Raw genomic sequence first — 21,351 nt, 5'->3', positions numbered from 1 at the left:
GTAAACAGATCCTAAACAACTCTGTTATGTTTGAAAAACTGTAAGGGTCAATGGAGGAGGAGTACACTCCAATAAAAGATCTTAGTTATATAGGAATACAAACTTTGAAATACTGTTACATAAAAAAAACCTTTAAAAAGATGTACACCCACAAGGAAGTCGGCCGACTCTTCACAGATCACTAGGAGGTAGAGGAGATGAAAACTCCAGCACTCAAGATTGCAGCAGGGGACTGGACTTGACCTTCTTTGGCATATGACTGAGGCAGTGTAATCCCCTTTAAAAGCGTGCACAGGCTGTGTGGCAGCAGACAAACTTGTGTAGGAGGAAGAGATGAGGTGAGGCCAGCACTGCGATTAGGGTAATTTATTAAGTCAGATAAAACAGAGGCACTTACAGTCTAGAAGGTCGGATGCAATGCGGGGAGGTGGGCGCCAGGTCTATGTCCCCCTGCGGACGTCCGTTTCGCGCAGCAAGCGCTTGTTCACCGCAATGGGGTGAACAAGCGCTTGCTGCGCGAAACGGACGTCCGCAGGGGGACATAGACCTGGCGCCCACCTCCCCGCATTGCATCCGACCTTCTAGACTGTAAGTGCCTCTGTTTTATCTGACTTAATAAATTACCCTAATCGCAGTGCTGGCCTCACCTCATCTCTTCCTCCTTCACAGATCACTACCCTTACCACTCATACGCACATGCACACCGGGACAAAACATTCCTTAAAGAGGAACTCCAGTGAAAATAATTTAATAAAAAAAAAGTGCTTCATTTTTACAATAATTATGTATAGATGATTTAGTCAGTGTTTGCTCATTGTAAAATCTTTCCTCTCCCAGATTCACATTCTGACATGTATTACATGGTGACATTGTTACTGTGGGCAAGTTATGTAGCTGTTTCTAGCTGCTCTGGCTGTTACAGACAGCTTTAAACAGCCATTTCCTGTCTGTGAACATTGTTACATTGTGGCAGTTTGCCCAGAGTACTGCGGTATTCAGAGCCTCTTGTGGAAGGGGTTTCAGCACAAAATTAGTCACACAGTGCCCCCTGATGGTCTGTTTGTGAAAATCATTCTATTTCTCATGTAAAAGGGGGTATCAGCTACTGATTGGGATAAAGTTCAATTCTTGGTTGGAGTTTCTCTTTAAAGGCGATTGTCAAAAAATATGTCTGTATGTTTATAGGCAATATATCTCAAGCTCCTTGTTCCATAGCAAAAAGAATGGACTTAATAAAACACAATTCCTTGAATAGTGTAATGCACACAGCAAGTTATTAGTTAGGCCGGGACACACCATGCATTTATAGCAGAAGAAAGCATATGCAGCAAAGCAAAAGCCAGTTCATAGATTGCAGGCCACTGAGATAACACGGTTAGTGCAAAGCACATCAATGCATGAGTCAGGGTTCTGGTAGCATACTCTATCCGTTCCACGATGTTGGTAGTCTGGTAGGATTCCCTGTGTCCTGTTCCGTAGATACTGTGTATATCACACAAGTGATATCCAGTGGCTGGATAGTGTAATGGTTAAGGGCTCTGCCTCTGACACAGGAGACCTGGTTTCGAATCTCGGCTCTGCCTGTTCAGTAAGCCTGCACCTATTCAGTAGGAGATCTTGGGTAAGTCTCCTTAACACTGCTAATGCCTATAGAGCGCGTCCTAGTGGCTGCAGCTCTGGCGCTTTGAGTCCGCCAGGAGAAAAGCGCGATATAAATGTTCTGTGTTTGTTTGTTTGTAAGTGTCAGTATGGTTGTCATCATTTGTAATCCATAGAGGGGTCCTTGCTAGCTAGTGCGCTGGAGGCAAGGGGTATGTGCAGCCATGGGGCAGCTCAATAGTCCATCGGGCCGAGATGTAGGAGCAAGACGTATGCTGAGAAAGACAGTGGGTGCAGAGCGGTGCACACTGAGGTTAGCGGAGGGTAGGTGTACTCCACGCGGGTCACACCATCACGCCATGCAGACCCGACATGTTTCGCCGGTTCACTTCTGGCTTTCTCGAGGGGGCGTGTCAACAATCTCTTATCATGGTTCCCTGCTTTATATTCTATATTGTCTTTATTCAAAATCAGTTAAAAAGTGACCCTGAGCTGTGCAACAAAATAGAAAACAAGACTTACCTGGGGCTTCCTGCAGCCCACTGTAGCTCCGCGCGCCAGCTTCAGTAATGTGCTGACTGCAGATGAAGTCGCGCGAGCTCATGCTGTGTACCCATCGCGTCAACTCGTCAGCCGCCTAAGAAGTCCTGCACATGCGAGTTTCTCTAAAGACTGAACCGCGCATGCGCAGGACTCTTGCTGCGGCCGGCATGATGATGCGATGAGTATTCAGCAGAGGTGAGCATGCACAATTTCAGCAGAAGTCAGCACATTACCGGAACCGCCAACGGGAGCTCAGAGGAGGCCAAGAGGATGCCGGGGACCTCGCAGTCAATGGTGGGCTAGAGGAAGCCCCAGATACGCCCTATTTTCTATTTTATTACACAGCTCAGGGTCCTTTTAAAGCCTTACTTTTGGCAATATATTAGTTATGCTTACTAATCAAAACACCACCAACAAATGGGCAATGATACATAACTGAAGCACCCCATCAGCCTTATACAGCAGTGACCACCAAGACAAGTGTTAAAAGATGGCAGCTTTCATATTCTATAGCTCCGAAAACACATGCTTGATTAAAGTAGGCTGAGGCACCCGATAACGACCACCTCAGCCGATAATCCGGTGTGTGTACAGTAGCTCCTGATCGACGCCTTGACAGCAATCTGCCAGGTGGATCAACTTGGCCAAGTGACGCCGATTACTTTGTGCCGCCACTGCTGAGACAGACTTTATATACCCTATCTGTTTTATTGGAGCGCACGATTCTATTGGATGTTTCGGACTGCAAGGGAAGAGAGCTAACCACCACGCCACCATGCAGATTTGAACTGATAAGATTTTTACCGCAGCAAAAGAAAAAATAAAATTCCCACAATCCCACTGGCACTGTACAGTTTTTGCAGTTAGGCAGAATAAATCTTACTTTATGCTGGAATACACGATTTTCTGCAGATTTACTGTCCAATTCATTCTTTGATTGTTTTTTTCCGATCGTTTTCCATTCACTATGAAAAAGCGATGAGGAAAAAGATTGAAAATCAGATCGGACTTATCTATCGAACCATCTGTCACAAAATCTCACGGGGTATTCCCAGCATAACACACAAAGCAGGGGTGAAGTTGTAAGAGAGAGATTAAAAAAAATTCCACCTCCATATAGGCAGGAGGAAGTCCGAGAATGTACCAAGACCTGAAATATGAGAATCCAGAGGAGCCGAGAGTAATCAAGTGTATCAAACCCATAATTACAAGAATATTCCCTAAGGCCAGCATTTAGCGATTTTGTGAGGTTTTTTTAGCGCCTTCCGGCACTTACCTGCGTGCTACGACTTTTTGTAAAGCGCTTTTCTAAGCACTTTTGCAGAGCGATTTGTTTGTTCACTTCCTGACGCAAGTCAGGAAGTGAACTCTTTGACTCGGAAAAGAATAAATACAATGTATTTATTCTTAAAGGGAATGTCCAAGCAAAATAAAAAAATGAGTTTCACTTACCTGGGGCTTCTACCAGCCCCATGCAGCCATCCTGTGCCCTCGTAGTCACTCACTGCTGCTCCAGTCCCCCGCTGGCAGCTTGCCGACCTCGGAGGTCGGCGGGACGCATTGCATACATTTTTACGCATTCCCGCTAAAGCAGGAACATTAACACATACATTTTTACGCATTACTGGTTCAATGCGTAAAAATGTACGCATTGAACCAGTAACGCGTAAAAATGTATGTGTTAATGTTCCTGCACTAGCGGGAATGCGTAAAAACGTACGCAATGCGGCCCCCGACCTCCGAGGTCGGCAAGCTGCCAGCGGGGGACTGGAGCAGCAGTGAGTGACAGCGAGGGCACAGGATGGCTGCATGGGGCTGGTAGAAGCCCCAGGTAAGTGAAACTAATTTTTTTATTTTGCTTGAACCTTCCCTTTAAAGAGAACCTGAACTGAAAGTAAAAAGTCAAAATAACCATACACAGGTCATACTTACCTTCTGTGTAGTCTACTCCTCAATCTCTTTCTCCTCTCCTGCATCCCATTTGTCCACTGTGATCAAAGGATTTCTCTGTCCTCCATTTTAAAAATGGCCATTACCCCCTAACAGCTCTTGGTCAGCAGACTGTTAAACTGTCATATCACCTACTTGAGCCATAAGGAAACATGGACATTACCTTGCACATTCAGTTCTAACTGAAAATGTTGTAAATGAAAATATTGTCAGAACTGGAAGGGATCACTGTAAGAAGAAAATGGGTGAGCTTCTGAGAGGAACTGATGGTGAGGTTAGTATGTAATATTCATTTATAGCTACGTCATGTGTTTATTTTAAATAATTTTCCTCACTTCAGGTTCCCTTTAAAAGCGCTGGGGAAATTGCTATACAAAGCGCTTTTTCAAGTGTTTTGCGATTTCCCTATACCTGCCATTATAGGCAAATCGCTCCAAAAAGGTACAGGCAGCGCTTTGGTGAGCGGATTGTTTCTAAAAAAAAAAGGGGTCATTTTGGGGAAGAAGGATAGATAAAATCGTTTATCATCAGTTTATTTCACCTTGTGTTTCCTTTAAAGAGAACTTTTCATTACTGTGGTCTATCACTGTGAGGCCGGTTTCACACTGCCAATCGGCGTGCTTGCCGCACCACACCGCCAAAAACAGGCCTTCGGGGAATACAGCGTTACTATGTGGTATTCCCCATCTGGCATCTGGTCACTTCCTGCTTCGGGGGATACGGAAGTGCACGGAGGTGTATTGTAAAAATACGCTTCCACGCATGCGTGGCACAATGTGGCATTGGAAAGTCCTTAAAAATCCCTGCGTCGCCATAGACTAACATGACTTCCGGGTCGACGCAGATCGCCGCAAGTCGCTGCAGAAGCCACGCAGTAAAGTAATTCTGGACCAGCGTCAGATCGGGGCCTTCCGGTGGACAACACCGAGACGCAGGTAACATGATTTCCCCATAGGTTTGCACTGGAGTGCGGTAGCAGTGCATCAATTTGACGCACCTCACTGCCCCAGTGTGAAAGAGCCCTGGAGTTTAGGATTTAAAATTCATAAATTATGTATAAACTAGCTGACGGCTCGGCGTTGACTTGGTATGCATTTGGCTGGTGTTGGCTCTGCCCACTTTTCTGACACTAATACACAATTACTCAATGACCTAGTTTGTAAGCTTTGCAGTTTTTAGCATCAATAATTTGCATTGAAAAAAAGCAAATCTGATTGGCTGTGGCTCCCTCTCTTTTCTGAATGTAAACCCCACCACCCAATGATCAACTGTATCAGGTTTGAAGCGTGTGTCCTTAACAGCGCAAGAATGGCATCAATTGAATATTCCCCTTGAAAAGCAATAAATACATTTGGATTGGCTTTTGTAGGCTCCACCCTCTTTTATGAATATTAATCCCAGGCACCCAGTGACCAACTGTGAAAAGTTTGAGAACCCTGCCATTAACAGCGTAAGAATGGCTGCAGTTTACATTTTCCCAGTGACATTTGTATTTGTCTCTGCCCACTGATGACCCAGCATTTCCTGGGTATGTTTTTGGCTGTTGGCTGCGCCCACTTTTTCTAACCCTAACACACAATGACTTAATTACTCAATGATCAAGTTTGTGAGCTTTGCGGTCTTTGGCATCAATAATTTGCACTGAAATGAAACAAATCTGATAGGATGTTTGTGGCTCCACCCCCTTTTCTGAATTTGAACCCCAGTCACCCAATGATTAGCTGTACCCGGTTTGGGGCTTATGCCATTAACAGTGCAAGAATAGCAGCAATAAAATGTTCCCCTTGAAAATCAATAGGTGAATTCTGATTGGCTTTTGTAGGCTCCACCTACTTTTATGAATATTATTCCTTGTCACCCAGTGACCAACTGTGCAAAGTTTGAGAACCCTACCATTAACAGTGTAAGAATGGCTGCAGTTTACATTTTTCCCAGTGAAATTTTTATTTGGCTCCGCCCACTGATGACCCGGCGTTGCTCGGGTATGTATTTGGCTGGTGTTGGCTGCTTCCAATTTTTCTAACCCTAACACACAATTACTCAATTAAACAATGACCAAGTTTGTGAGCTTTGCAGTCTTTGGCATCAATAATTTGCATTAAAATGAAACAAATCTGTCTGTGGCTCCACCCCCTTTTCTGAATTTGAACCCCAGTCACCCAATGACTAACTGTACCCGGTTTGGGGCTTGTGCTATTAACAGTGTAGGAATGGCAGCAATTACATTTTCCCCTTGAAAATCAATAGGTGAATTTTGATGGCTTTTGTAGGCTCCACCCACTTTTCTGAATATTAATCTCAGTCACCAAGTGACCAACTGTGCAAAGTTTCAGAACCCTGCCATTAACGGTGTAAGGATGGCTGCTGTTTAAGTTTTTCAGTGAAATTTGTATTTTTCTCCGCCCACTTTTTGGTTATGGGAATAAAAAGTATCCTATATGTTATTCCAGGTTATGTACTATGTGTGTGCCAAATTTCATTCAGATCCGTTCAGCCGTTTTTGCGTGATCGAGTAACAAACATCCAAACATCCAAACTTTCCCATTTATTATATTAGTAGGATAGGAGAAGCCCAAATACATATTTTTAGTCAATTAAAAACATAAATACATACAAATAAAGAGCAGTCCTAACAAATCTATATGTATCCAGGGGAACCCGATAGGATGATATTTACTACAGGGGCTACTCAGGAAACATCTCTCATAATGGGGAACATGGCTGTAATAATGCTGAGAAATAATGTGGATATTGCAGTCTCGCCTCGTAGCACTAGAGTCCCTAGATTGAATCTCGGCCAAGACACTATCTGCATGGAGTTTGTATGTTTCTCCTTTTGGCATAGATTTCTTACCACATCCCAAAAACATCCTGGAGAGTAAATTAGTTCCTCCCAAAAAACTGACTTTAGACTACAGTAAAAGCAAGAATACGATGCAGCAGGGTTGGGATTAGATAGTGAGCCCCTTTAAGGGACAGTTAGTGACTATGCACCATGGCGGATATCAGCGCTATGTGAAGGCATAATAATAAAGAGGCAGGAGATGAGATATTGTAGCAAAAAGTGAAATTTTCTTTGCACTAATGTTTGTAAAGTGGATAACCGATGTGTCAGAATTGCCATTCAACTTAAATAAATTATTTTATATTTCCACTTATCTGATTTTTTTTTCCCTTTTAGTTATTATTATTATTATTATTATTATTAATAATTTAACTTTCCTTGTGATGTTTCAGTCTATTAGAATTACACAAACCTGAACTGATTTAGCAAAACACAATTTTACCTAATAAACATTAAAACCTAACTGTAACGATCGGTGTAACAGAGAGAATCTGATTCTTGGCGATCTGCAGTATCCCCAAGAATACAGATATACCTGATTATTGGGGATCTGCAGTATCGCCAATAATCAAATATGACTAACCTCTGGATACCTGAGTAATATGAGTGTTTGGTGCAACAGTAATACTTTGAGGAGAATACCTGGGGAACAGGTATCAGGGCAGCAGGCAATACTGTCCTGGAGAACAAGTACCTTCCAGTAACCTGGGACTCTCCCGCAGGGAGGAGCCAGGCTAGGGGTAGGAAGGGCCAGAGCGTGAGTGACACCAAAGGCAGGATGTCACTGACTGATCTGTGAACTCTCTCTTAACTGAGAAGATAGTTCGAGGTCGGGCAAGCCAGGTCGGCAACACACGGACAGACAAAGTACAAAGACAGGAGACTGATTCGGTAATCCTAAGGCACGCAGGGTTTGGCAACAGAGTATCAGAAATAGCGAGGTACCGAATCAGTAATCAGAAGAGTGGTCAGGAAAGCAGAAAGTCATAACAGATAATAAACAATGCCTAGTCTTGGGTGTGAGCTCCGTGATCATCAACACCCTGGAACTAGTCTGAAGAATAACAGAATGGTATACAGATTCCTAGACTTGGGTGTGAGGTCCTTGATCATCAACACCCTGGAACTAGTCTGAAGTATAACAGAATGGTAATACAAGTCCCTAGGCTTAGGCGTGAGGTCCGTGATCATCAACACCCTGGAACTATTCTGGATATAACAACTGGTAACACAGAATCTAACAAAAGGTCTGAGTGCTTCCACGTAGTGATCGCAACGGCAGACAACCAGAGAATGACCAGCACCCAGTATATATAGTAAAGCGCTCTCCAGCGCCTCCCCTAAGTGCTGGACCAATAGGAACTGGTTGAATCGTCAGCTGACCGGCTTGATCAGCTGACTCCCTTCTGGCTGTCATAAAAGTTCTGCCTCAGCGCGCGTCCTCCTGAACCTGTGTGGACTATCAGTCCCAGCCACACCAGACATGTGTTGTAAAGCACCCGCCGCGCTGGACGCGGAGCCGGCCGCACCGCTATCAGAGCATGCGGCGGTTTCTCGGCGTTCAGCCATACTAGTGGATGTAGGCCTACGCGTGCAAACCTCCGTGTTGGACGCGGAATCAGCCGCCTTGTTCTGAGTACATGCGGCGGCTTTTCCGCGTTCTCACACTAACTTTGTAGATGAAATAAATGTTTCACTTTATGTATTGACACTGGTAGCAGTTTGCACTTTTATATTTGCCCTCTTTTCAAAGGGTGAAACATGTCTGTTTGTGGTGGGGTGGTGAGTGTATAGTATGTCGTTATATCAGTCTGGGAAAAAGGGGTAGACCATAATACTGATTAGAGCCAAATAAAGGCTATGCATGGTTTTCAGGGATTCCCATTTCCCCTCCCCAGAATGGTATTGAGATATCAATATGCAGAGACAGGCATTTTAATTAAATCTATTACAAGTTAAGGTGGCCACTGGCCACACACTATACAATAAAATGATCAGATTTTACAGCAATTCGATAAAAATGATTGTATCTCTTGAAAAAATCAAAAGCTTTATTTTCATTCGACTGAAAAATCCGATCAGATTTCCCTTTTTTCGATTTAAATCGATCCGGAATGCCAGATATTTCTCTTCAATTTTAACTAAAGATTGTATGGTGTGTGTTGGGTTGTCAATTTATTAATATACACACCCTAGCATTTTTCTCAGAGTTTCCAATCATTTTTATCATAATTGAGGTAAAATTGAACATACGTGTGTGGTACATTGGATATATTTTTTAAATGTTACAATCAGTCAGAAAAATTGATTGCAATTCTTAAATTGAACAGATATTTAAAAAATTGTATGGTGTGTGGCCACCTTTATTTTTAAATATGTTTTTAGATAGTCAAAATTGTGTTTTGAAATGTTTCAGTCTAATAAAGGTGGCCACACACCATATAATTTTTTAAATATTTGTTCAATTTAAGAATTGCAATCAATTTTTCTGACTAATTGTAACATTTCAAAAATATATCCAATGTACCACACAACTATGTTCAATTTTACCTCAATTATGATAAAAATGATTGGAAACTCTAAGAAAAATGCTAGGGTGTGTATATTAATAAATTGACAACCCATCACACACCATACAATCTTTAGTTGAAATTGAAGAGAAATATCTGGCATTCCGGATCGATTTAAATCGATGTTAATTTTCCCCCCCAATTATGATAAAAACGATTGGAAACTCTGACAAAATTGCTAGGGTGTGTATATTAATACATTGACAATCCAACACACACCATACAATCTTTAGAAAGATTGAAGAAAAATATCTGGCATTCCGGATTGATTAAAATCAAAGAAAACGGGAAATCCGATCGGATTTTTCAGTCGAATGAAAAAAATAGTTTTTATCGAATTACCGTAAAATCGGATCATTTTATTGTATCGTGTGTGGCCACCTCAAGAGTTCATGGCTGGACAGTGTACTGGTTAAAGGCTCTGCCTTTGACATGGGAGATTAGGGTTTGAATCCTGGCTAGGTCAAGTACCTATTCAGTAAGGAGTTCAAGGCAAGACTCCCTAACACTGCAGGGTGGCCTCCTGAGCGCGTCCCAGTGGCTGCAGCTCTTGAGTGCTTTGAGTCCGACAGGAGAAAAGCGCTATACAAATGTTTGGATTATTATTATTATTATATATAATTCAAAGAAAAATAATAAAAACATGAAAGAGAAAACAATAAGGAATATGGTGGTGATTTTTAAATTAATAATAATAATACTATAGTACAAATACTTACTAGGTGAAAAAGGACACAGGCTAAAATAGATAAATACTCAAAGTGCCAGGTAGAGTAGTGTGAAGTTAATAACAGGTAGACACAGCAGTAAGCAGAGAACAGTGGGAGGCAGTACATGGGAAAATAAGCAGCACATCACAGAGACATAAAGACAGACTGTGAAGTTTGTTGGTGTTCCAAGCTGTACCTGTTGCTGCCTTTCCCACTCTGGAGCAGATGTCTCTCCTGCCTGCCCTTCTTCCACAGTCTGGTGTGTGTGACTTCTGCTCCTCTCTCTCACCTCCCTCAGTACTTTTTATGCCAACTCTTCCTAGCCTACAATAATGTCATGTTTAATTTCACTATAATGAAGCATTGCAATGATGTATCTCCGTCAGCCCCACCTTTACATCATCCAATAAAATGCAGCATGGATATCCTAATGCAGAACACATTATGCAGAACAGATTACACAATACCATTTACATTGCAAATGCTTTCTTCTCCTTGTTTCCCTTGTCTCACTTTTCTGTCAGTCTACACTACTTTTACTGTGTTTGTTGTGTCTTAAAGGGAACATGAAGCGAGGAAAATTATTTAAAATAAACACATGACGTAGCTGCAAATGAATATTACATACTTACCTCACCGTCAGTTCCTCTCAGAAGCTCACCATTTTCTTCGTACAGTGATCCCTTCCAGTTCTGACAATATTTTGTCAGAGCTGAAATATACCAGTTGCTGCCAGTTACAGTGGGATGCGAAGGTTTGGGCAACGTTGTTAATCATCATGATTTTTCTTTATAAATCGTTGGTTGTTGCGATAAAAAAGTCAGTTAAATATAACATATAGGAGACACAAACAGTGATATTTGAGAAGTGAAATGAAGAAGTTTATTGGATTTACAGAAAGTGTGCAATAATTGGTTAAACAAAAGTAGGCGGGTGCATAAATTTAAGCACCACAAAAAAACAAATGAAATCAATATTTAGTAGATCCTCCTTTTGCAGAAATTACAGCCTCCTAACAATTCCTGTAGGTTCCAGTGAGAGTCTGGATTCTGGTTAAAGGTATTTTGGACCATTCCTCTTTACAAAACATCTCTAGTGCATTCAGGTTTGATGACTTCCGAGCATGGACAGCTCTCTTTAACACACCACAGATTTTGAATTATATTCAGGTCTGGGGACTGAGATGGCCATTCCAGAACGTTGTACTTGTTCCTCTGCATTTTGAGCAGTGTTTAGGGTCGTTGTCTTGTAGAAAGTTCCAGCCCGGGCACAGCTTTAGCTTTGTCACTGATTCCTGGACATTGGTCTCCAGAATCTGCTGATACTGAGTGGAATCCATGCGTCCCTCAACTTTGACAAGATTCCCAGTCCCTGCAGTGACCACAGTCCCACAGCATGATGGATCCACCACCATATTTTACTGTAGGTAGCAGGTGTTTTTCTTGAAATGTTGTGTTTTTCCTCCATGCATAATGCCCCTTGTTATGCCCAAATAACTCAATTTTAGTTTCATCAGTCCACAGTACCTTATTCCAAAATGAAGCTGGCTTGTCCAAATGTGCTTTAGCATACCTCAAGCGGCTCTGTTTGTGCTGTGGGCGGAGAATAACATTCCTCTGCATACAGCATCTCCTTGTGTAAAGTGCACGGAATGGTTGAACGATGCACAGTGACTCCATCTGCAGCAAGATGATGTTGTAGGTCTTTGGTGCTGGTCTGTGGGTTGACTCTGACAGTTCTCACCATTCGTCGCTTCTGTTTTATCCAAGATTTTTCCCAGTCTGCCACTTCGGGCTTTAACTTGAACTGAGCCTGTGGTCTTCCATTTCCTCAATATGTTCCTAACTGTGGAGACAGACAGCTGAAATCTCAGATATCTTTCTGTATCCTTCCCCTAAACCAGGATGGTGAACAATCTTTATCTTCAGGTCATTTGAGAGTTCTTTTGAGACCCCCATGTTGGTACTCTTCAGAGAAATTTAAAAGAAGAGGAAAACGAACAATTGACCCCCTTAAATACTCTTTCTTATAATTGGATTCACCTGTGTATGTAGGTCAGGGGTCACTGAGCTTACCAAGTCAATTTGAGTTCCAATAATTAGTTCTAAAGGTTTTGGAATCAATAAAATGACAACAGTGCCCAAATGTATGCACCTGCTAAATTGTATTTAAACAATTAGTGCGCAATTTCTGTAAATCCAATAAACTTCATTTCACTTCTCAGATATCACTGAGTGTGTCTCCTATACAATATATTTAACTGACATTTTTTATCCTAACAACCAACGATTTATACAGCAAAAGCATTACGATTAACAACGTTGCCCAAACTTTCGCATCCCACTGTATATATCAGCAGCTGTCAGTTGCAACTGAATGTGCAAAGTAATGTCCATGTTTCCCTATGGCTCAAGTTGGCGATATTACAGTTTAACAGTGTGCTGACCAGGAAGCTGTTATGGGGTACTGGCCAGTTTTAAAATGGAGGACGTAGAATTCCATTGATCACAGTGGACAAATGGGACGCAGGAGAGGGGAAAGAGATTGAGGAGTAGACTACACAGGAGGTAAGTATGACCTGTGTATTTTTACATTTATTTTCAGTACGCTTGCGCCTGCGCATGACACGCTTGATGGCGGGGAATGTGAAGAAGACGCGTTGTGAAAAAGAAACTAAGCCGCGGTGGGGGACCGGAGGACACTCGAGGAGCTGTGGGGGCACAGGATGGCTGCAGGGGGCTTGGGGAAGCCCCAGGTGAGTGAAACTTTTTTTTACCTCTACAGTTAAGGTTCACTTTAAACACAACCTGAACTGAACTGAGCTGAAAAAATGAATTTCTGAACTTACCTGGGGCTTCCTCCGGCACCCCGTAGTCTGCGTGGTCCCTTGGCGTCCTCTGGGCCCCTTCTTCTCCCGAGGGATCTCATGGACTATGTGGGCCAGAGGAAGCCCCAGGTAAGTTCATAAATTCATTTTTTTTCAGGTCAGTTCAGGCTCCCTTTAAAGGGATACTGTAGAGGGGTCGGGGGAAAATAAGTTGAACTTACCTGGGGCTTCTAACGGTCCCCCGCAGACATCCTGTGCTCACGCAGCCACTCCCCAATGCTCTGGCCCCGCCTCTGGTTCACTTTTAGAATTTCAGACTTTAAAGTCTGAAAACCACTGTGCCTGTATTACTGTGTCCTCGCTCCCGCTGATGTCACCAGGAGTGTACTGCACAGGCACAGACCATACTGGGCCTGCACAATACGCTCCTGGTGACATCAGCGGGATCGAGGACACGGCAACGCAGGCGCAGTGGTTTTCAGACTTTAAAGTCTGAAATTCCATAAGTGAACCGGAGGCGGGGCCAGAGCATTGGGGAGTGGCACCGCGGGCACAGGATGTCTGCGGGGGACCATTAGAAGCCCCGGGTAAGTTCAACTCATTTTCCCCCGACCCCCTACAGTATCCCCTTAAAAGACCACTACTGCAAAAAATTGAAAAATGTAAAATACAGTACATGTGTACACATACTTATAAAACATACATTTCTCAGAGTAAAATGTACCAAATAACCTTTCTCCCATGTTCCTGTCAATCAGAGTAGGCAGTAACAATCTGACAGGTTTTGGACTAGTCCATCTCCTCATTAGGTATTCTCAGTATCTCTTTATTCTTTATAAAAGCATTCCATGGGAAGGATCTATGCACACTATTTTGGCTGTTGACCTGAGCAACCGCCATTCAGTAACAGCTTTTGAAAACATAGACAACCTTAAGAATCCCCTAAAAGCAGAAGGACTAGTCCAAAACCTGTCAGAGAAGGGGAGGGAAGGCTCATAAGGACCCAGAACCTTCCCTCTCCTTAGGTAAGCATCTGGTTCTTTTTTTATAAAGCGGATCACACTGACTTTAACCACTTCAACTACAGCCCAAGTTTTACATTTAAAAACAAAATCAATTTAAAGAACAAACCTTACGCCTGATTTACATTTTTAAATCAATCAGTCATGCATCTTTACAGCTGGCAAGGTGAATCACTGTGCAATTTTTTCTCCCTCCACGTCATGAGCAGGAACATGACATGATCCCCCAGAGTGCTCTGGGTCAGAAGACTGCATGACATCATGAGCTAGGCTAATCTTCACTGGCAGGGTGTGGTTACATACCAATATACAGCAATACATAGATATAACAAGCGTTTGACAGTGAAATCAGGCTACTTAAGATTAGGGTTGCCAGGTCGGCTGATTGAGAAAACCGGACAGGGGGTGGAGTTAGGGGTGGAGTTAGGGGCGGAGTCAGAAGCGCACTTTTATGTAGAGTGGGGCTAAGCAATGGGCTTTTTTAAAAAAAAATTTATAGTATTTATATCGCACTGACATCTTCTGCAGCACATTACAGAGTACATAGCCATGTCACTAACTGTCCTCACCAGTAGTACTGGTCCAGTGCACATAAGAGACAGTTTTTCACCAGTAACTGCACATAAGAGACAGCTTTTCACCAGTAAATGCACATTATAAGAGACACCTTTTCGCCAGTAAATGCACATAATAAGAGACAGCTTTTCCCCAGTAAATGCACAAGAGACAGCTTTTCACCAGTAAATGCACATAATAAGACACAGCTTTTCACCAGTAAATGCACATAATAAGAGACAGCTTTTCACCAGTAAATGCACAAAAGAGACAGCTTTTCACCACTAAATGCACATAATGACAAACAGCCAGTGTTCCCAGTATATGTAGCCAGGGATATATGTGCCCAGTATATGTAGCCAGGGGGTATATATGTCCCAGTATATGTAGGCAGGGGTGTAAATGTCCCAGTATACGTAGGCAGGGGTATATATGTCCCAGTATATGTAGCCAGGGGGTATATGTGCCCAGAATAGGTAGCCAGGGGGTATATGTGCCCAGAATAGGTAGCCAGGAGCTATATGTGCCCAGAATAGGTAGCCAGGGGCTATATGTGCCCAGAATAGGTAGCCAGGGGCTATATGTGCCCAGAATAGGTAGCCAGGGGCTATATGTGCCCGGAATAGGTAGCCAGGGGCTATATGTGCCCGGAATAGGTAGCCAGGGGGTATATGTGCCCAGAATAGGTAGCCAGGGGGTATATGTGCCCGGAATAGGTTAGGTAGCCAGGTGCCCCCCGCCCCCCCCCCCCCCAGGAGGAAAACAGTGCAGCAGAGAGAGAGCTGGGAGCAGCGGTGGAGAAGGGGGGCAATCTCCCCCCCCTTCCCTCACCTTAGGGTGCTCTCTCTCCCCCGCTGTCTCCTCCAATATGATGTGCAGGCTGGCGGGTGGCTGCGGGCGGAACTTACCTCTGTGTCGCAGGCGCCGGAAGTTCGGGTCCCGCAGCCGCTGAGATTCGACTCAAAAAAGATCCGGATCAAAGATTCGAATCATTCATGAGCCGGACAACACTATTCAGACTGATTAGTGTTGTCCGGCTCATGAATGATTCGGATCTTTGATCCAGATCTTTTTTGAGTCGAATCTCAGCGGCTGCGGGACCCGAACTTCCGGCGCTGGAGCGACACAGAGGTAAGTTCCGCCTGCAGCCACTCGCCAGCCTGCACATCATCCTGGAGGAGACAGCGGGGGAGAGAGAGCACCCTAAGGTGAGGGAAGGGGGGGGAGATTGCCCCCCTTCTCCACCGCTGCTCCCAGCTCTCTCTCTGCTGCGCTGTTCTCCTCCTGCGCTGCGGGGGGGGGGGGGGCTCTAAACCGGACAACTTAATTGTCCGGTTTAGCATGCCTTTTTGCACCGGACACAGCGCACAAAAACCGGACTGTCCGGTGTAAAACCGGACACCTGGCAACCCTACTTAAGATTAAAAATGTCTATCCTGAATAATTTGTGATGTTTTACTATATGTCATTAAAGTGTACCAGAGACATCTGAAACAGATTGGATACTTACTCTGGGCTTCCTCCAGCCCCTAAGCAGGTGTGAGTCCCTCCCCATCCTCCATAATACAGATTTCTCAGGTTATATCAGATACTAATTGCTTGCTTCCTGTGGAAGAATTATCCTGAAGACACCAAGTGCCCACCCTGTTCTTTGGATCCAAACTGCTCCAATTTAGAAATAGCTTAATAGGAACAAATGGTAGAGATCCACACCACCTCTGTATGATAATTTTAATGAGACAAAATATTAAAAATAACCGTGTGTCATTGACAGTCTGTTGTTTCGGACTCTTGCCCTTCTTCAAGTTGCCCAGAATACTATATATATAGCTTAGGTCAGATAGTGTAGGACATCTGCTCCGGAGAATTACCTCAACGTTGGTGCAGATGTCCAGTAAATTGTATTTTGCATGCAAACTAGAATGGAAGCTAAACTTTCTCCATGAACCAGTATTGCATTGTTTGGATGCGGGGCGTGCATTTTTAGTCCAATAGGGGCGGTGTACGCCACAGCAATTAACCATTCAACTGTAGTATTAGGTCAGGGATGCGCAGCCTTCTACCTGTATTTGTTTCCATAATTTTGTAACTACCAGGCTAGCAGCTCCCATTGTGCTTTCCTGTGTACATGGTATGTATTTAGTTATGCATATGTTTTGCATCTGTTTGATTGCTGAGTGTGTATTTGAGCTGTATAAGTGGTGCACATGAGGTGAAATGTCATTCAAATGCAGCCCATGTGGTGAGCGCTGGCTTTATTCTCTGCTGTATATATATGTATAATGAAATTCCCAGCATTTTAGACTTTGGCCGACGTCAAATCGGCCAGTTCTATTTCCGTTTTGGCCGTAACATATTATATTAGCATTTTATTAGCGTTGACATAGCTGTAGTAGCTATTAAAAATAAATATGCCACCAAATAATCATTAAAACTTATGTCAAAATGCAAAATCATCTCCCTTCTCCTATCAAATCCCCCCCCCCCCCCCGCCTCCACTCTTCTCTGTGTCTACTCCGTGTCACCAGGAGCCTTGGGTCGTTGGAGGAGAAAGACACTTGAGGACAGTGGACACTTGGGGACAACGGGGACTGCTGAGCGGGGACAGCGGGACACCTCGGGGAAATTCCTCCCCCCTTCGTTCTGTCACCTGGGTCCTTGCACGCTCGGGTCCTTCAATGCAGACAGCGCAGACACTTTGGGGACAGTGGGACTGCTGAGCGGGGACAGAGGGATACCTTGGGGACATTCCTCCCCCCGCCGTTCTCTGTCATCTGGGAGAAGAAAGCAGCCATTGGAGAACAAAGCAGCCGGCAGAATTTAGGCAGCCCAGGGGTCCTTGCATGCAGAGAGCGCGGACCTGACACGGATAGCGCACACAGCGTGGGGAGAGGGGACAGCAGGAATGAGACTGTCACAAAGGTGAGCTTCGGGACTTGGCCAGCCACATTTAGCCACAATGCGTTCTGGCCGGCCAAAGTCCAGAATTGAGTATCGTTTTCTATATTGGCCGCATCAGGCAGCCACTTCGCGTTTTCACCAGCCAGAACCCGAAGTGGCCAGACTTCAGGTTCTGGCTGTAACATATATAAAGAAGAACCCATCAGGATTCATGTATAACCAAGCAGACCTGATGGGAGACTGCACAATAATATGCAGACCACTCCCAAGTCCGCACCTCCTAATTTTCAATTGGTCAGAACATTGCGGTCATCATAGACATTAATTACAAAAAATCAACACCTACATTATAGTATACATCTGTGCCTTACCAATCATTAGTAGCAAAAGAAGCAGACCCCTTCACATAATCCTCCTGCTGGGACCGCTACAAAAAGGTCGGTGTATACATCATCTCAAGCACTTCCGCGTACAGAGAGCCATCGGACCGCCCACCAATCAAAGCACCGATCCATGGGACATCAATGATGAGCCGATGTGCTGTGGATTGGCGCTTTGATTGGTGGGCAACTTGAAGAAGAGTAGGAGCCTGAAATAGACTGTAGATGCCACACAGTTATTTTAACATGTATGTCTTTTGTACAATAAATTAAGATTATCATATGGATGTGGTGCGGATCTCTACCATTTGTTCCTGATTAATCCTCTGTCTTTAATACTTTTAGCCATAGACCCTGAGCAAACATGCAGATCAGGGGCAGCGCCGCCACTGGCTGTGGCCATTATTTCTCTGTGCTTATCCATTATGACCACTCCCACTTTTTTTCTGAGCCATATGGGGCCTCTTTATTTGTTTTTCACAGGAGTGCATTTTTGACTGTGTCCATGTAAGGCCTGGACACTCTGCCTTTGTATTAGCCCCATGCCCCAATCTACCTCTGCAATCTTCACCTTGTGTGGCACGTCCCTGCTTGAACTGGAGACAGAGCAGCGTCTACCTGACTTCGGTCACACCCAGGCCTTAATGCGCAAGGTATAGAGGCTGATATGAGGAAAAGGCAGAGATACCAACAGTATCCCCAAGACAGGATGAAGGCAGGGATCATACACAGGAGACAATACACGCAACAGGACAATCCAATATCATAGTCAAGTCCAGGCAAAGGGTCAATCCAGGTGGCAAACATGGCTTTTTACTGCCCAAGGCCCACTATCAACAGCTGCCCCCAGACCAACAACATCCTAACCCCCACCCCACCCTAACACAACAAGGATTAGATTGTATACTCCTCGGAGGACAATTAGTGATATCATGGCAGGGATTACATTATAAACTCCTCTGAGGACAGTTAGGGACATGATGGCAGGGATTAGACTGTAAGTTCCTTAGCATGCGGCACATTTGGTGAGTGACAGGCAGCTCAGGGAACACTGTGTACCTGTTCGCTGCCCCTTCATCCTCCGAGTGCCAGATCAGGCTGTTGATAGCCGCCAACCGCTATGTGCAAACTCTGTTTAGCAGGAAGAATGTTCGGCACGGGTCAGTGAAAAATGGCGCCCAGCACCGTTAGATAAAAATGGCGCCCCATTCACTTACATTATCAAACGATATTTATCGTTTTAAAAAGGTTAAAAAATGGCGCCGACCTTTTGAACGAAATTTATCGTTTTAAAACTTTTTTTTGTCCTGCCTGAACGATATTTATCGTTTTAACCCCTGCTTTGCTGCCGTTTGGAAAATATCTGCCCGCCGGCTTTAATGTTTAATAGCAAAGCCCCCTTAAAAGCTAAAAACACCAAATTTGCAGGGAATGTTAAAGAGAATCTGTACTCTGAAATTCTTACAATAAAAAGCATACCATTCTATTCATTATGTGCTCCTGGTCCCCTCTGTGCTGTTTCTGCCATTCTCTGCTGCAAACCTGGCTTGTAATTGCCAGTTTTAGGCAGTGTTTACAAACAAACTAACCAGCTTCTAATAGGCTCAGCTAAGCAGAGTGTGTTAGTCACACAGAGCCTGCAGGGGGTGTGTACAGCTTCTAGCTAATCACAAGCAGCCCTGCACATTCCAGTCTGACTGCCTCAGCCTGACTGTGCCGACTATAGAGAGAAGATTAGATCATATAACAGAGATAACACAGCTACTGTGCAATTAGGAAAAGCTGCAGTAAGCCAGACCACATTAGAAAAGGCATAGGAACTTATAGCATAGAAGAAATAAAGATAAACAATTTGTTACAGAGTCTCTTTAAGAAGAAAATTGTGAACAAGAGGAAATTTTTTTTTTTCAAAAAGACCTTATAGTTTTTGAGAAAATCGATTTTGAATCTTCTTCTTTTGACCGTGGGAAGATTAAACGCCCGCCGACTTTAGCGGTTAATAGCAAAGCCCCTTTAAATGCCAGAAACACCAAATGTGTAGGGAATGTTAAGAATAGTGGGAACACGAAGAAAAAAAATTGTTCAAAAAAAACTTATAGTTTTTGAGAAAATCGATTTTAAATCTTCAAAGAGGAAAATGTATCTATTTAAACTGCGCAATGACATTTCCGTGGAAACAATTCCTGCCGACTTTAGCAGTTAATAGCAAAGTCCCCTTAAATCCTATCAACACCAAATTTGCAGGATATGTTAAAAAGATACTGGGAAACATTATTTAAAAAAAAAATTGAAAAATGTTATTTATTTTTTAAATTTTAATTTTTGGGATATGTTCAGAGTGTGGGAAATTTTTTGAAAAAAATGACGTGGGGTCCCCCCTCCCGAGCCTCTGTAACCCCTTGCCCCCCATGCAGGCTGGGATAGCCAGAAATCGGAGCCCCGGCCTACTGGGGCTTTGCACCCTGAGCTATATCAGCCCGCATAATCCATGGTATGGGGGGGCTTCAAGGGGGGGGGGGGGAGGGGCGGCCAAGCCTTCCCCTCCCGGAGCCCTTGTCCAATCCATGGACAAGGGGCTCTTCCCCACCTCCGGTGCCCCCGGAGGAGGTGGGGGTGACGACTCCCTGGGGGGGGGGGTTCATGGTGGCATCTGGGAGTCCCCTTTAAGAAGAGGAACCCAGATGCCTGCCCCCCTCCCAGGAGAAATGAGTATAGGGGTGAAAAGTACCCCTTACCCATTTTCACAAAGGGTTAAATTAAATAAAAACGCAACAACGAGAAAAGTCGTTTAATGTTCTAAATTAACCAGAAATACTTACCTGTACCTTTAAGAAAAAATTGCCACGCCAATTAGGTCCCGCGACAGTATCCTCCATCTTGCGATCTTCAGAAATACTTACCTGTACCTTTAAGAAAAAAATCCCACGCCATTATCCTCGGAAAAGGTCCTGCGCTATAATCTGATATGTCCCACGACGACAGTATCCTCTGTCTTGCGATCTTCAGAAATACTTACCTGTACCTTTAAGAAAAAAATCCCACGTCAATTAGGTCCAACGACAGTATCCTCTATCTTGCGACCTTATGATACATCTTGATTGAAGATCTCCGTCGCCCCGACGCCACACACGCCGCCTCCGCCGTACTGCTTTCAGCTATACTTAGTATAGCTAAGAGCAAAAAAGCATCTTTAAATTTTAGCTCCAATGGTCCCCATTGGTTCCTTAACAGACCAATGGGGATCAGGAGGATCCCCATTGGTCGATAAGGAACCAATGGGAAACCTTGGAGCCAAAGTTTAAAGATGCTTTTTTGCTCTCAGCTATACTAAGTATAGCTGAGAGTGCATCTATACAGACGCATTACCACTGGCTGCCGCTACTCTCCCTGCCTCTCTCAAACCTGTCACCCTCACCCATGCTGGCACCCATGGGTGCATAGGGTGCCAG

The 21,351-nt window shown here is 44.0% G+C and overlaps 2 protein-coding genes across 4 annotated transcripts in view; both read right to left on the bottom strand.

Moving 5' to 3' along the window:
* The window catches only part of LOC137562726 (beta-1,3-galactosyltransferase 1-like), a 258,153-nt gene extending 238,491 nt beyond the window's left edge, over nucleotides 1-19,662 (bottom strand). Inside the window, exon 1 of the mRNA XM_068274355.1 lies at nucleotides 19,382-19,662. The gene's annotated coding sequence lies outside the window, so the exon portion shown is untranslated. The remainder of the gene's footprint in view (nucleotides 1-19,381) is intronic.
* Nucleotides 1-21,351, bottom strand: part of LOC137562727 (beta-1,3-galactosyltransferase 2-like) — a 45,760-nt gene that overhangs the window by 3,694 nt on the left and 20,715 nt on the right. The window contains exon 2 of one of the 3 annotated variants that reach the window (XM_068274357.1): nucleotides 10,414-10,541. The exons of the other annotated variants lie outside the window; for them this stretch is intronic. The gene's annotated coding sequence lies outside the window, so the exon portion shown is untranslated. The remainder of the gene's footprint in view (nucleotides 1-10,413; nucleotides 10,542-21,351) is intronic. 3 annotated transcript variants of the gene reach the window in all.

The sequence above is a fragment of the Hyperolius riggenbachi genome, chromosome 3, assembly GCF_040937935.1.
Source record: "Hyperolius riggenbachi isolate aHypRig1 chromosome 3, aHypRig1.pri, whole genome shotgun sequence".
NCBI lineage: Eukaryota > Metazoa > Chordata > Amphibia > Anura > Hyperoliidae > Hyperolius > Hyperolius riggenbachi.
This window is presented reverse-complemented; position numbering and strand designations above follow the sequence as displayed.